We start from the raw sequence: 12,465 nt of genomic DNA, 5'->3' as shown, positions 1-12,465 counted from the left end.
ATTCCATTGCACAAAGTTGGTGGGGTGAGTTTTGCTTTACATGGTCAGCAAAATAATTTTCCTTCTAAGGATCAGTGTTAAATATTGATTTTATCCTTATTGATTTGCACTTAATCAGCAACATTGTTTAAGAACCGAGCCACCTAAATATTCATGTTTTTGGCAGTGTGGGGTATCTTCCCTTCTCAGCTCTACTTGAATGCCTTGCAATTGTCTCCTAAAAGTCTCCTTTACTTAGGTTTTATATTTCTCCTTATTTTTAACCTAAGACATTGTTTTAGTCAAAACACACTCTATAGAAGTTTGCACTTAGGATCTTCAGTTTTCAAGACTGACCTTAAGTCTTTTTTCACATTTGCTAAGAATTTCACTTTTGCTAAGAAGACATCAACTAAACAATTATTTTTATTCCAATTAATGTGGATTCAAACAAATTGGCTGTCAAAGCTTTTGCAAGATTGGAGGTTTTCTTAAAAGTTTTTTATCTTCTTTTTTTTTTAGGGTTTTTTTCTTTTGGAGGAAATTTTTGTTTGTTTGTAGGCTTCCCTTTTCTTTTGAATAAATTAATCTGTACAATTTAACCTTGCAGTATTTAAATGAATGGACAGGGCTTCCCTGGTGGTCCAGTGATTAAGACTTCACCTTCTAATGTAGGGGTTGCAGGTTTGATCCCTGGGAGCAAAGATCCCACAGGCCTTGTGGCCAAAAAACCAAAACATAAAACAGAAGCAATATTGTAACAAAGATTCAATAAAGACTTAATAAAAATGGTCCACATCAAAAAAAATCTTTAAATAAAAGGATAAAGGAAAGAATAGAATAGAATCATTTAAAAATGGGAAATAAACCAAGGAATCACCAAATAATTTCCTGTGAATTAGTTTTATAGCAAGAAAGAAAAAATTCCAGAATCTTTACCATTTGTAGTTAAAATCTTGAAAGAGGAAAGAAGTTACTCATTATGGATATAAATCTGATTTTTTTTTACATTCCTTTAAAAATCAAAATTCATCAGCTGACTCTAATATGAAGGAAAAAATATTCTACTTCAGACATCTGGCTTAATGAGGTTATGTCCAGTCTTAACACAGAAAAGCTAAATTATCATTCCCACAATACCTGTTACTCCCCCAATCCTCCCAGTTTCAATATACACTTTCTCCATTTGCTCCATTACTCAAGTCAGAAGCATGAGAATCATCCTTTGTCCTTCCCTGTTACCAGATGTTTGGGTTTGCTTGGGGCTGAGGGGGCTCCCAGAGAGGCAGGGCTTTCAGTGCTGAAACAAAAAAGTTCCAGAATCCAGCAGTAGTTAGTCACCCTACCTGTCCCTCACAGTGTGTATCCAAATCATCATCAGGTCCCGACAATTTTATCTCCAAAATATATCTTGGATTCATCTACCTCTCTCCATTCCTGTAGTCATTCTTTTTTTTTTTTTTTTTTTTTTTTTTTAATTTTTTTTTTATTTTTCGGTACGCGGGCCTCTCACCGCTGCGGCCTCTCCCGTTGCGGAGCACAGGCTCCGGACGCGCAGGCTCAGCGGCCATGGTTCACGGGCCCAGCCGCTCCGCGGCATGTGGGATCTTCCCGGACCGGGGCACGAACCCCCATCCCCTGCATCGGCAGGCGGACTCTCAACCACTGTGCCACCAGGGAAGCCCCCTGTAGTCATTCTTTTAGCCCAAGCCACCAACCATCTTTCATGCTGACTGCTGCCATGGCTGCCCAATGGATCTGCTCAAATCTATTCAACCTGTTCTCTCCAGAGCATCCAGAATGATCTTTCAAAAATATTAAACAGATCACATTCTTCCTCTACTTTTAAGCTCCAATATGTTCCCATTGCAATTTGGGTAAAAATTTCAAATCCTGAACATGGTGTTCAAGGCCTGTATTGATTTGGCCAACCTCTCCAGGGCCATTTCCCCACTGTCTCCTTTGCTTGCTTCTGTGCAGGTCACACTGACCTTCTCTCAATTTTCCTAATTTTCCCAGTTCTTCCTGTTTTGGAAACTTCACACATATTTTTCACTCTGCCTGGAATACCCTTTGCTTCACTTTCTGCCTCCTTGTCTCCTACATTTCTCTTGAATTTTATCCTGTCACCTATTTATCTAAAGGATATCTATTTAAGAGACACATTTCCTAATTTCCCAGTTAGTGTTAATTCTCCCCCCATGGTTTTTCTCATGACACTCTATGTTTTCATATCCCTTAACAAAATTTGTGATCATATACCTTTTTGTGTTCTTTTTTGTCTAAATATCTGTCCTCCCCCCTAGACAGTGCACACTGTGCATGACACAGTGCCTGGAATAGAAGAGACATTTGTTAAATAATTGTTGAGAGAATGGGTACATAGATGGTGGATGGTGTGATTTTATCATGCTTAAAGTACAAATTTGTGGACTTCTCTGGTGGCGCAGTGGTTAAGAATCCACCTGCCAATGCAGGGGACATGGGTTCAAGCCCTGGTCCGGGAAGATCCCACATTCCGTGGAGCAACTAAACCTGTGTGCTGCAACTACTGAGCCTGTGCTCTAGAGCCCGCGAGCCACAACTACTGAACCCGCGTGCCACAACTACTGAAGCCTTCATGCCTGGAGCCTGTGCTCCACAACAAGAGAAGCCACCACAGTGAGAAGCCCATGCACTGCAACAAAGAGTAGCCCCCACTCGCTGCAACTAGAGAAAGCCCACACACAGCAATGGAGACCCAAAGCAGCAAAAAATAAATAAATTTTTTTTAAAAAAGTACAAATTTGTTTCCTGGCAGACTTGCTGCTACTATAGATTGTTAAAAATGATCTAGGGGCTTCCCTGGTGGCGCAGTGGTTGAGGGTCCGCCTGCCGATGCAGGGGACACGGGTTCGTGCCCCGGTCTGGGAAGATCCCACATGCCGCGGAGCGGCTGGGCCCGTGAGCCATGGCCGCTGAGCCTGCGCGTCCGGAGCCAGTCCTCCGCAACGGGAGAGGCCACAGCAGTGAGAGGCCCGCGTAACGCATAAAAAAAAAAAAAAAAAAAAAAAAAAAAAAATGATCTAAACAGAGAGGCTCCAAGCTCCAACAGTAAGTCCCCAGACCACTCAGTGATTTGGCCCAATCTGTACATGTAGGGAAGGAGAGTAAAAATAGAATAACAGGCACAGAGGACAATGAGATCTGAAGGTCCTCAGAGCTGAAGGATCAGGAGGATAAGCAGGTTATGAGGGAAAGGGGCTAATGCAGGGCACCAAATGGGAATTCTGTTCAGACTCTGCTTCAGAGAGGTTTGTAGTCAAATATCTTTTTCTGGAAATTGTATACTCTACCTGTGGAAATGGAAAGTGAAACCAAATCCCTCTGAGAAAAGGTGGGGACATAAAGCTCCAATCCTCTGTAGTTTGGTGAGAAGTAAGACGTGAGATTATGAAGCTTTGGTAGGAGGAAAGCCCAGGAAGGAGCTTGAGGTACAAAAACAGCTATTACAATCACTACGCTATGGAACACAATGAAAAGGATGCTTTCATTGTGCTATGCTGAAGTAGTCTGTGGAATCAGACCTCTTACAAGTAGTGTAGCCTTGACCTGTAAAGATATTATGATGACACTCTACCTTATCATATGTAAAAATTGTTGTTAAATCTAGTGGTCATTTCTTTCTTTTTTTAAAAAAATTATTTATTTATTTTTGGTTGTGTTGTGTCTTCGTTGCTGCGCGCGAGCTTTCTCTAGTTGTGGCGAGCGGGGGCTACTCTTCGTTTCAGTGCGCGGGCTTCTCATTGTGGTGGCTTCTCTTGTTAGGGAGCACGGGCTCTAGGCATGTGGGCTTCAGTAGTTGTGGCACGTGGGCTCCAGTTGTGGCTCACGGGCTCAGAGGTCAGCCTCAGTAGTTGTGGCAAACGGGCTTAGTTGCTCCGCGGCATGTGGGATCTTCCCGGACCAGGGCTCGAACCCATGTCCCCTGCACTGGCAGGCGGATTCTTAACCACTGCACCACCAGGGAAGTCCCTAGTGGTCATTTCTTAATTAGTATCTCCATTTATGAGTAGGATTTGGCTCTGTTCACCACTCTTCTGTCTTTAAAAAAAAACTTGCTTAAATTTTTCTTTACTTAAAAAAGTAAATTACTAAATAACATGTACTCGTGGTAAAGAAAAAAATCTTGAAAAATGTTTTAACATAGAAAAGTTTAAAGTTTCTGATACTAGTTTACAATTTGTATACATCCTTCAAGATATTTTAATTTTATATCAATCAGAGCCTTCCAGAATTTGCAAAAGGTTCATGTCATCTTCATTACCAGTATATAAAAAATAAAGAAATGCCAAATAAGGTTTGAAGATATTGAGATATGTTTAAGACCCTTCAGTTAACTCAAAAAAGAAACAAACATTTGTTTATATAATATATGTATAGATATACACATACATACATAATACTCCTTTGAAGACAACATGAAAAGTCTAAGTGTGGGGGCTTCATAAAATTGAGGTTAAAGCTAAATGGCCTTCACTGATATTAAATATCTACTCTCTCAGTCTATCATCTAAAACACACAAAAATACTATGCATGCTGTTCTGCAACTTGCCTTTAAAAAAAAACTTAGTGGGAAAATATTTATTTGTAAGTTACTACATGTAGATATGTATTAGTCTTATTAATGAACACATACTGCTCTAACGTTTTGCTTTTCATAAGTTATTTAACTCAATATTACATTTGGTGGACATTGGATAGCTTTTAATAGTTTAACTAAAAAGTAGTGCTCCACTGTATATATATAATGTGTGTGTATACATAATTTTCACGCTAGCGTTGGCATTTCTCCAGCATAATTCTCTGCTAGTAGGTTGACTATTGGGTTTCAGGAAGGGAGGAAGGGAGGGAGGGAGGGAGGGAGGGAGGAAGGAAGGAAGGAAGGAAGGGAGGAAGGAAGGAAGAAGGAAGGAAAGGAGGGAGGAAGGGAGGGAAAGAAGAAAGGAAAGATATGAACTTCGTAAATTTTAATAGTTCTTATGCAATTGTCCTTCAGTCTGATTGGGCCGATTTACGCTTGCATGGACAGTATTTCAGAAATCTAAAGTGGGAGTAGGGGAACGAGAATGATATATTATTGCTTTAAATGGTACATCCTTACATGAGTTAGGTGGAGCATCCTCAGGTACATATATTAACCATTTGGTTTCCTTTTGTGAATTGACCATAAGTGTTTTGGGGTTTTTTGTTTGTTTGTTTTGCCGCGCCAGGCTTGCAGGATGGGACCCTGGCCATGGCAGTGAAAGCGCTGAGTACTAACCACTGGACAGCCACGGAATTCCGACCGTACATGGGTTTGTTTGTTTTGTTTTTCCCCCCTACTGGGTTTTCTTTTCGTGTTGAATACAATTTCATGTAATTAATTATTAGTGTATTATTTATTTTGTTAGTAATAAAAACAACTACCATAATATCAAATGATTTACACAGCAATTACTATTTGCAAGACAATTCTTTTTTGAATTTTATTTTATTTAGTTTTTTATACAGCAGGTTCTTATTAGTCATCCATTTTATACACATCACTATATACATGTCAATCCCAATCTCTCAGTTCATCACAACCCCCGCCCCGCCCCCACCGCTTTCCCCCCTTGGTGTCCATACGTTTCTTCTCTACATCTCTGTCTCTATTTCTGCCCTGCAGACCGGTTCATCTGTACCATTTTTCTAGGTTCCACATATATGCATTAATATACGATATTTGTTTTTCTTTTTCTGACTTACTTCACTCTGTATGACAGTCTGTAGATCCATCCACGTGCAAGACAATTTTCTAAGCATTTCACTGGTGTTAACTAATTTAATACTCATCGTAACCTTTATGGTTTTTTTAAAAGTAGGATTATTAATCCAAAAGTTTAATTAATTGAAAATATCCTTTCTAGGAGCCTTAATTCTAAGGCTTAGATTTGATATTAAATCTGTTAACAATAGTTATCGTTTGTTTACACGGACACTGGTGTATTAAGACCAAAACAAATACATTCCCTGTCCTCTTGCTGTAGCGAGAGTGGTCTAAGTCAAACTTCACCGAAGCTCTTAGTTAATAGCAGAAATCCAGCCCCACCCGAGTCTTCCCCTAGGAACAGTTCTGAAGTCACTGGTGTGAAATGAGCTTGCCTTTGAGTCTCTGAAAAGTAAGTGTGAGTGGTAGCGGATGACTCAAAGTGTAACAATACTCAAAGGAACAAGTATTGTTTCATTCAGTATTGCGGATGAAGTACCTCTAAAAGTTTCGTGCTGATCGAAGATATTTTGAAATTCGGTGAACTGGGATGAGAGAGAAGAGTCCCTCCCAACAAAACTGAGAACAGAGCTAAGAGATTTCGTAGAGAGGAAAAAGGCAATAATATTTTTGTAGAAAAGAACAATTCAACCTCCAAAATTCTGCACTAAATATTTAAAAGTACACAAACTCTCACGAGTGGAAGAGGTTTTTTGCTTTTGTTTTTGTTTTTTTTGCCGCGCCGTGCGGCTTGTGGGATCTTATTTCCCCCACCAGGGATCGAACCTGGGCCCCCGGGATTCTTGATGGTCACTTTATCACAGAGGTTGTCAGAGCTGCAGGGGACGTTAGGGGTTACTCAGTCCGGCCTCCCTAGTGGGGCTTAGGAAAGAGCCACAACCAGGAACTGCACCCTGCCTCCTGCATCAGGGATTACCCACCTCACCGGCCCTTCCCAGCGTTAATAGTAGTCAAACTAAGCCGCTCTTGCGCTATGATACAAGTATCTTCCCACTGGGGCTCTTTCTCTTGTCTACTTTTTTCCAAAACACATTCTCATGCGTTGCTGATTTTTCATAGACTGATCAATACCAAGTCCTAAAGTGGATAACAAAAGACAAATGAGGGCGTCTCCAGGCGGGCGCAAATGGAAAGGAATCGCAGAGCCGGGATTCTTGTACCACTCAGAAAACGGGAATCCCGAGATTTCTGATCAGGTGGTGGGGAAATCAGTCCCTCGAATGCGGAATGCAGCGGCGGAGGGACCCTGTGAACGTCCGGGTGTGTGTCTCCCCGGCACGCAGAGCTGAGTCGGCCAGCCAGGGTTGGCTTGCGTCCAACAACGTGTGTCAGGCCTAGTTCCATCTGTTATCAGGTGTTTGCCAAGTAAATTCACCAGTCCAAGTGTTGTGCATCAGTTTTGTGGTGGTTGTGACATTTACTTTGACACCTGACTCACACTGTGGTTGTGACGATTAATCCAGGAAAAGAGCGATCAGATGCATTGCTATAAAACGCCTGGAAGTACTGCAGGAAGAAGTTGAATAAAAGAGACTTGCATGTGACGAGGTGGCCGAGTGGTTAAGGCGATGGACTGCTAATCCATTGTGCTCTGCACGCGTGGGTTCGAATCCCATCCTCGTCGGTTTGCTGTGCCTAAGAAGAGTGAAATGTTTCTTTTTGGTGAGTTAATTCTTTACTCATCACTCACTTGAGTAATTCCTTCTAATCCCCCCAATTCTCTACTTCCTCAGTAGCATTTTCCTGGCTGTGAACTTTGTTAACTGATATGCTTGATTCATGTTTCATTCTCCCACAAAATGTTCATTCCATTACAAGTTTTGCTTAGCAGGGATTCCCCATTGAGGAAATAATTGAAGAATTAATTGAGGACCACGGAAAAAACCTAATAAATTTAGAGGAGCTGATAAAATTGTCTATAGAGTAATGTACACAAAATTATGGGTTATTTAAGGCATTATCGGGCTGATTTTATCTCTATGCAATTTTTGTCTATTATCTTTTAACTTTAAAAGGAACCATTATTGTCTAGGTATCCCAGTCTTTGACAAGGAAGAGTATGTATCTCTTAGAGATATGACAAAACTAAAAAGCACACGCTATACAACATTCTCAGTTAGGGCTAAATATTTCTTCCTGAGAAAAGGTAATAAAAATATAGGACTCCCCTGGTGGTCCAGCGGTTAAGACTGCACTTCCCCTGCAGGGGGCAGGGGTTTGATCCCTGGTCAGGGAAGTAAGATCCTGTCCGCATGCCGCGCGCGATGCACACCCCCGCCCCCCCAAAAATGTTAGTAATGTGTAGTTTCTACATGTGACTTCCATATTAGACCTTGGGAGGAAAAAAAAAGAATAATGTATTTCTTCATTTTTTAATTTATTTATTGCCATTCTGGAGTAAGTACTACGTTCACATGATTCAAAAACTATAAAAATCTATACACCAAAGTTTTGTCACCAATACTGGCCTTCATGTGTCATCCAGAAAAAAAGAATGCACGTATAATATTAAGCTCTCCAAGATATATTATTTTTTAATTGAAGTATAGTTGATTTACAATATTGTGTTAATTTCTGCTGTACAGCAAAGTGATTCAGATACACACACACACACACACACACACACACACACACACATTCTTTTTATATATATGTTCTTTTCCATCGTGATTTATCACGGGATTTGAGTATAGCTCCCTGTGCTATACAGTAGGACCTTGTTGTCATCCATTCTAAATATAATAGTTTGCATCTGTTAACCCCAAACTCCCAATCTTTCCGTCCCGAACCACCCCTCCCCTTGGCAACCACAAGTCTGTTCTCTATGTCTGTGAGCCCATTTCTGTTTCATAGATAAGTTCATTTGTGTCATATTTTAGATTCCACATATAGGTGATATCATATGGTATTTGTCTTTATCTTTCTGACTTACTTCACTTAGTATGATAATCTCTAGTTCCATCCATGTTGCTGCAAATGGCATTATTTCATTCTTTTTTAATGGCTGAGCAATATTCATTGTGTATATGTACCACATCTTCTTTATCTATTCATCTGTCGATGGACATTTAGGTTGTTTCCATGTCTTGGCTATTGTGAATAGTGCTGCTTTGAACACAGGGGTACATGAAACCAAGATATATTGTTAAATGAAAAAGAGCATAGTGCAAGACAATGTGTATAATGCTACTTATTTTAAAAAAGGTAAATATATCTATATTTGAATATATACAACATTTTGCATATGTGTGTCTATAGCTATAATATAAATGTCTAGAAGGAGATAAGCTGTGTTCTAGGGTGTATTCATTTGTAAGATGTTGCCACATTTCCTCCATAGAGATTGTACTGATTTGCACCCCCAACCGAATAAGTGGAAAGGAGACCAGACCACACCTGCTTCTGCAGCCCTGTGAGAGGGATTATTTCAACTAGCATTGTCACAGATCATCTAAATGGAAGCACAAGCACCCACAGTGGAAGGAAATAGGAATCCTGATTTCTCATAAGCTTGGTGACTTTGGTTTATTACAGACTTTCTGGATAATCAGTGGCAGTTTATAGACTGGACTGATTAAAAGTTCAAGATTTAGTGGATTTGGGATATTGGTGAGATTGAGCTGCTGTGTGGTTTTAAGGTAGAACTCATTTGATTGTTTTATTAGAATGAAAATTTTAAATGTCTAAATCAGAGATCTGAAATTAGATCACTGGATTTGAAGCATTAGATCATATGCAACTGATGAGATTACTCTAGTTCAGTCGTTCTCTAAAGTGCACTTCCTCCCAAGCAACAGCATCATCGTCACCTGGAAACTTGTTAGAAGTACAAACTCCAGGGCTGGGACCCAACAATTTGTGCTTGAACAAGCTCTTAGGATAATCCTGATTTATGCTAAAGTTTGAAACTCTAGTTTTGTTTTGTTTTATTTCAAAACATGGTTAACCTAGTTTCTGTCCATCTTGGTAATATCTTTTCTCCCCAGGATGCACCTTTCTCCCATCATTCCAACATCAACATGAGTGTCTATCTTGATTTTTCCCTGCTCTGCCAGGATTAATCGTTCTAACAACCCCTACTCTGCCCACAGAGCTAGGACCCACAGACAAGCTAATGTGGTGTAAAGACACCAGCCAGAGATCACCAGAACCAAACCTGACAAAATCAGTGTAATGAATTAATGCAGCAACAGAACACTCCAAGGTAACTGGGAAATACCTCTCAACAAGATAAGTGAGAGAAACCTCTTTTATCAACAATTGAGTTACTTTAGACGACTCTGAAGAGGCTCTAAGGGGAGCGGGTCTGGGTTGGTGGCTATTTCTGAGGCGGGATTAGAAGAAGCGCGGATTAGCTAGGGATTGGGTATGGTAATGAAGAGAGGGCTGTTATCCCAGTAATAGGTGGACATAGCCGACCGGGTCTGGGGCGTCGTAAGAAGGCAGTTATCACTCAAAGTGGGGGCCGTAGTGGCATTTTACAGCTGCTGCATGATCTTGGGGAAAACATTGTTTCCTGTTTACTTTGCAGCTGGCATTACCTGTATCTGTCCTCCCAGCCCAATAACAGCAGCTTCACTTTTCTTTTTCAATTGAAGTAGGTTTTCTTCCTTTTAATCTAGACAAGGTTCCTGAGCCTCGGCTTCAAGGAACTGCTCCCCGGTTGCTTCGACTTTGGTTGTTCAGGAGACTTTGGAGAGGAAGGTGGCCGAGGTTTCCTCCTTTTCACCCCAATCCAAGGGGCCTAAGAGACGAGGCGCGGGAGAACGGCCCGCAGAGGGAACTTACGCTCTCGCATTCTCTGCCTGCTGCTGGGTTTTGAGGCCTTTCCATGCTAGGGTTGGGGTCGTGGTGGGTGGTGAGGAAGGTAGAACAGAAGGCCGACTTGCGTGAATTATCCCGGCGAGTTGCGAGGTCTCCTCCCGCGGACGCCCAGCAGCGAAGAAAGCGCCTCCCGCTGGAGGTCGGCGGTAGGGTTGCCGGGTAAAACAGAACTCCCAGTTAATTTTAATTTCAGATAAAGAACGAACAATTTTTACATACAAATGTGGCAAACCTAGTTGGTGGCTGCGCGTCCGTGAGCGGCCTTCAGGGCAGGGCGGACGGCAGGGAGGGTTCCCTTCCTTGACAATTCAGAGGCCAGAGGGCGTCTCCATCTCAGGAAATGTCACTCTTCCGCCCTTTCCACCGGCTCCGAGGGTTTGTAAACTTCCAAGAGAAAATGCCCATTTCTGACCTCTCCCGGGTTCAGCCCACTTGGGAATCTCAGAAAGAGGCATTAAATGATGGCTTGAGAACTCCTTCGCTTTGAAATATAACTCTCACTCCTTGAAGCTGAATGAATATATCATTACGTCGGAAAGGAGTGTTACTCAAAAAAAGGGGAGAAATGAGCTCCTTCAAGTCACTTACCCGAGAGGCAAATGCAAAACTAGATCCAAACGTCGCATCGAGGTATGAACTCCGATCATCAGATTCAAAGCCCATAATGCTAACCGTCACGCAGCAGGACAGTTACCTGGCGGTGTTTACGGTGATATTTAAGTGAAATGAACTAGCGGCCTCGGCTGCGGTGGAACGGGCGGCTCCTGAGCTCCCACTGCCCCGGCGGAATCCCCCGACCTCCGCCTTCCGCTCTCAGTCCGCTTTTTTGCTCCAAGTCCAATTCTTTCGTTTCTTCATTCTCTTGCATCTCCAGTTCCCGCGAGTCTTCAAATAACCTGGCTGGAAGAGCGAGCCTGTCGAAATGGTGTGTTATGCGGCGATGCGGTGCCCCCTCCCGCTCCAGTTTCAATCCTGAGGTTCGCTGTTCTCTTTGGGGTGAGCTCCTGAAACGCTGTCGGTCGCCGGGCACAGCCCGTGGTGGCCGGAATGTTCGTAACCGCAAATGCAGGTAAAACTAAAAGATACTACCCTAATCAACGCTATGCAGAATAGTTTTAAGAACCTGGTTGCAATGTATATGTATTTCTAGAAAATATAATATACCGAAACAACCTTAGAAGAAACAGAAAATCCGAGCAGACCAGTTACAATTGAAGACATAAAGTTGTCAACAAACTACCCCCGAAAAAATATCAGACGTAAGTTTCACAGGTGAATTTTAATAAACGAGTTACAGAACAGATAATTCCAATGCATTTAAAACTGTTCCAGAGTATAGATAAAGAAGAGAATTTTCGGTCTTGGAAGGCGGTGGGGGCGGAGAACAATCCAAATAATGATCTTGAAACCAAAACTGATTACCAAAAAGAAAACCACATATTCTTATTCTTATTTATGCTTAATCCTAAATAAAATAGGAGCAGAATCCAGCAGCACGTTAGAGTAAATCATTTACTATGGCAAAGTGGAAATGAGCATGAACATTGTTTAAAATTTTCAGAGCTTTAAACACAATTCACCATATTAGCATATCTAAGGAGAAACAGCATATATGCATTTAATACATGTGGGGATGGCATTTTATTATGTTAACATCCATTTTGATATATTAAAATTTTTAAATAAAAAGAATAGATAGTTCCTTACTTAACATGATAAACATATCTAACTAACATCAACATCATCCTGCTTTTCAGAGGAAACATTTTATGCCTTCTCTTTGAAGCTAGCTAGCAACATGTTAGAAAAATGTCCATTCTCACTACTATTATTTTATATTGTTCTGGAGGAACTAGACAATGCATTTAAC

General features: G+C 41.3%; 1 non-coding gene across 1 annotated transcript; it reads left to right on the top strand.

The window, feature by feature from the left end:
- Positions 1 to 7,313: 7,313 nt before the first annotated feature.
- Positions 7,314 to 7,395, top strand: TRNAS-GCU. The gene has a single exon. It is a non-coding gene; the product is annotated as a tRNA-Ser (tRNA).
- Positions 7,396 to 12,465: the final 5,070 nt, after the last annotated feature.

Source organism: Phocoena sinus, chromosome 11, assembly GCF_008692025.1.
Source record: "Phocoena sinus isolate mPhoSin1 chromosome 11, mPhoSin1.pri, whole genome shotgun sequence".
In the NCBI taxonomy this organism is placed as follows: Eukaryota; Metazoa; Chordata; class Mammalia; order Artiodactyla; family Phocoenidae; genus Phocoena; species Phocoena sinus.
The sequence above is the reverse complement of the archived record's forward strand: the minus strand, read 5'-3'. Positions and strand labels throughout refer to the sequence as shown.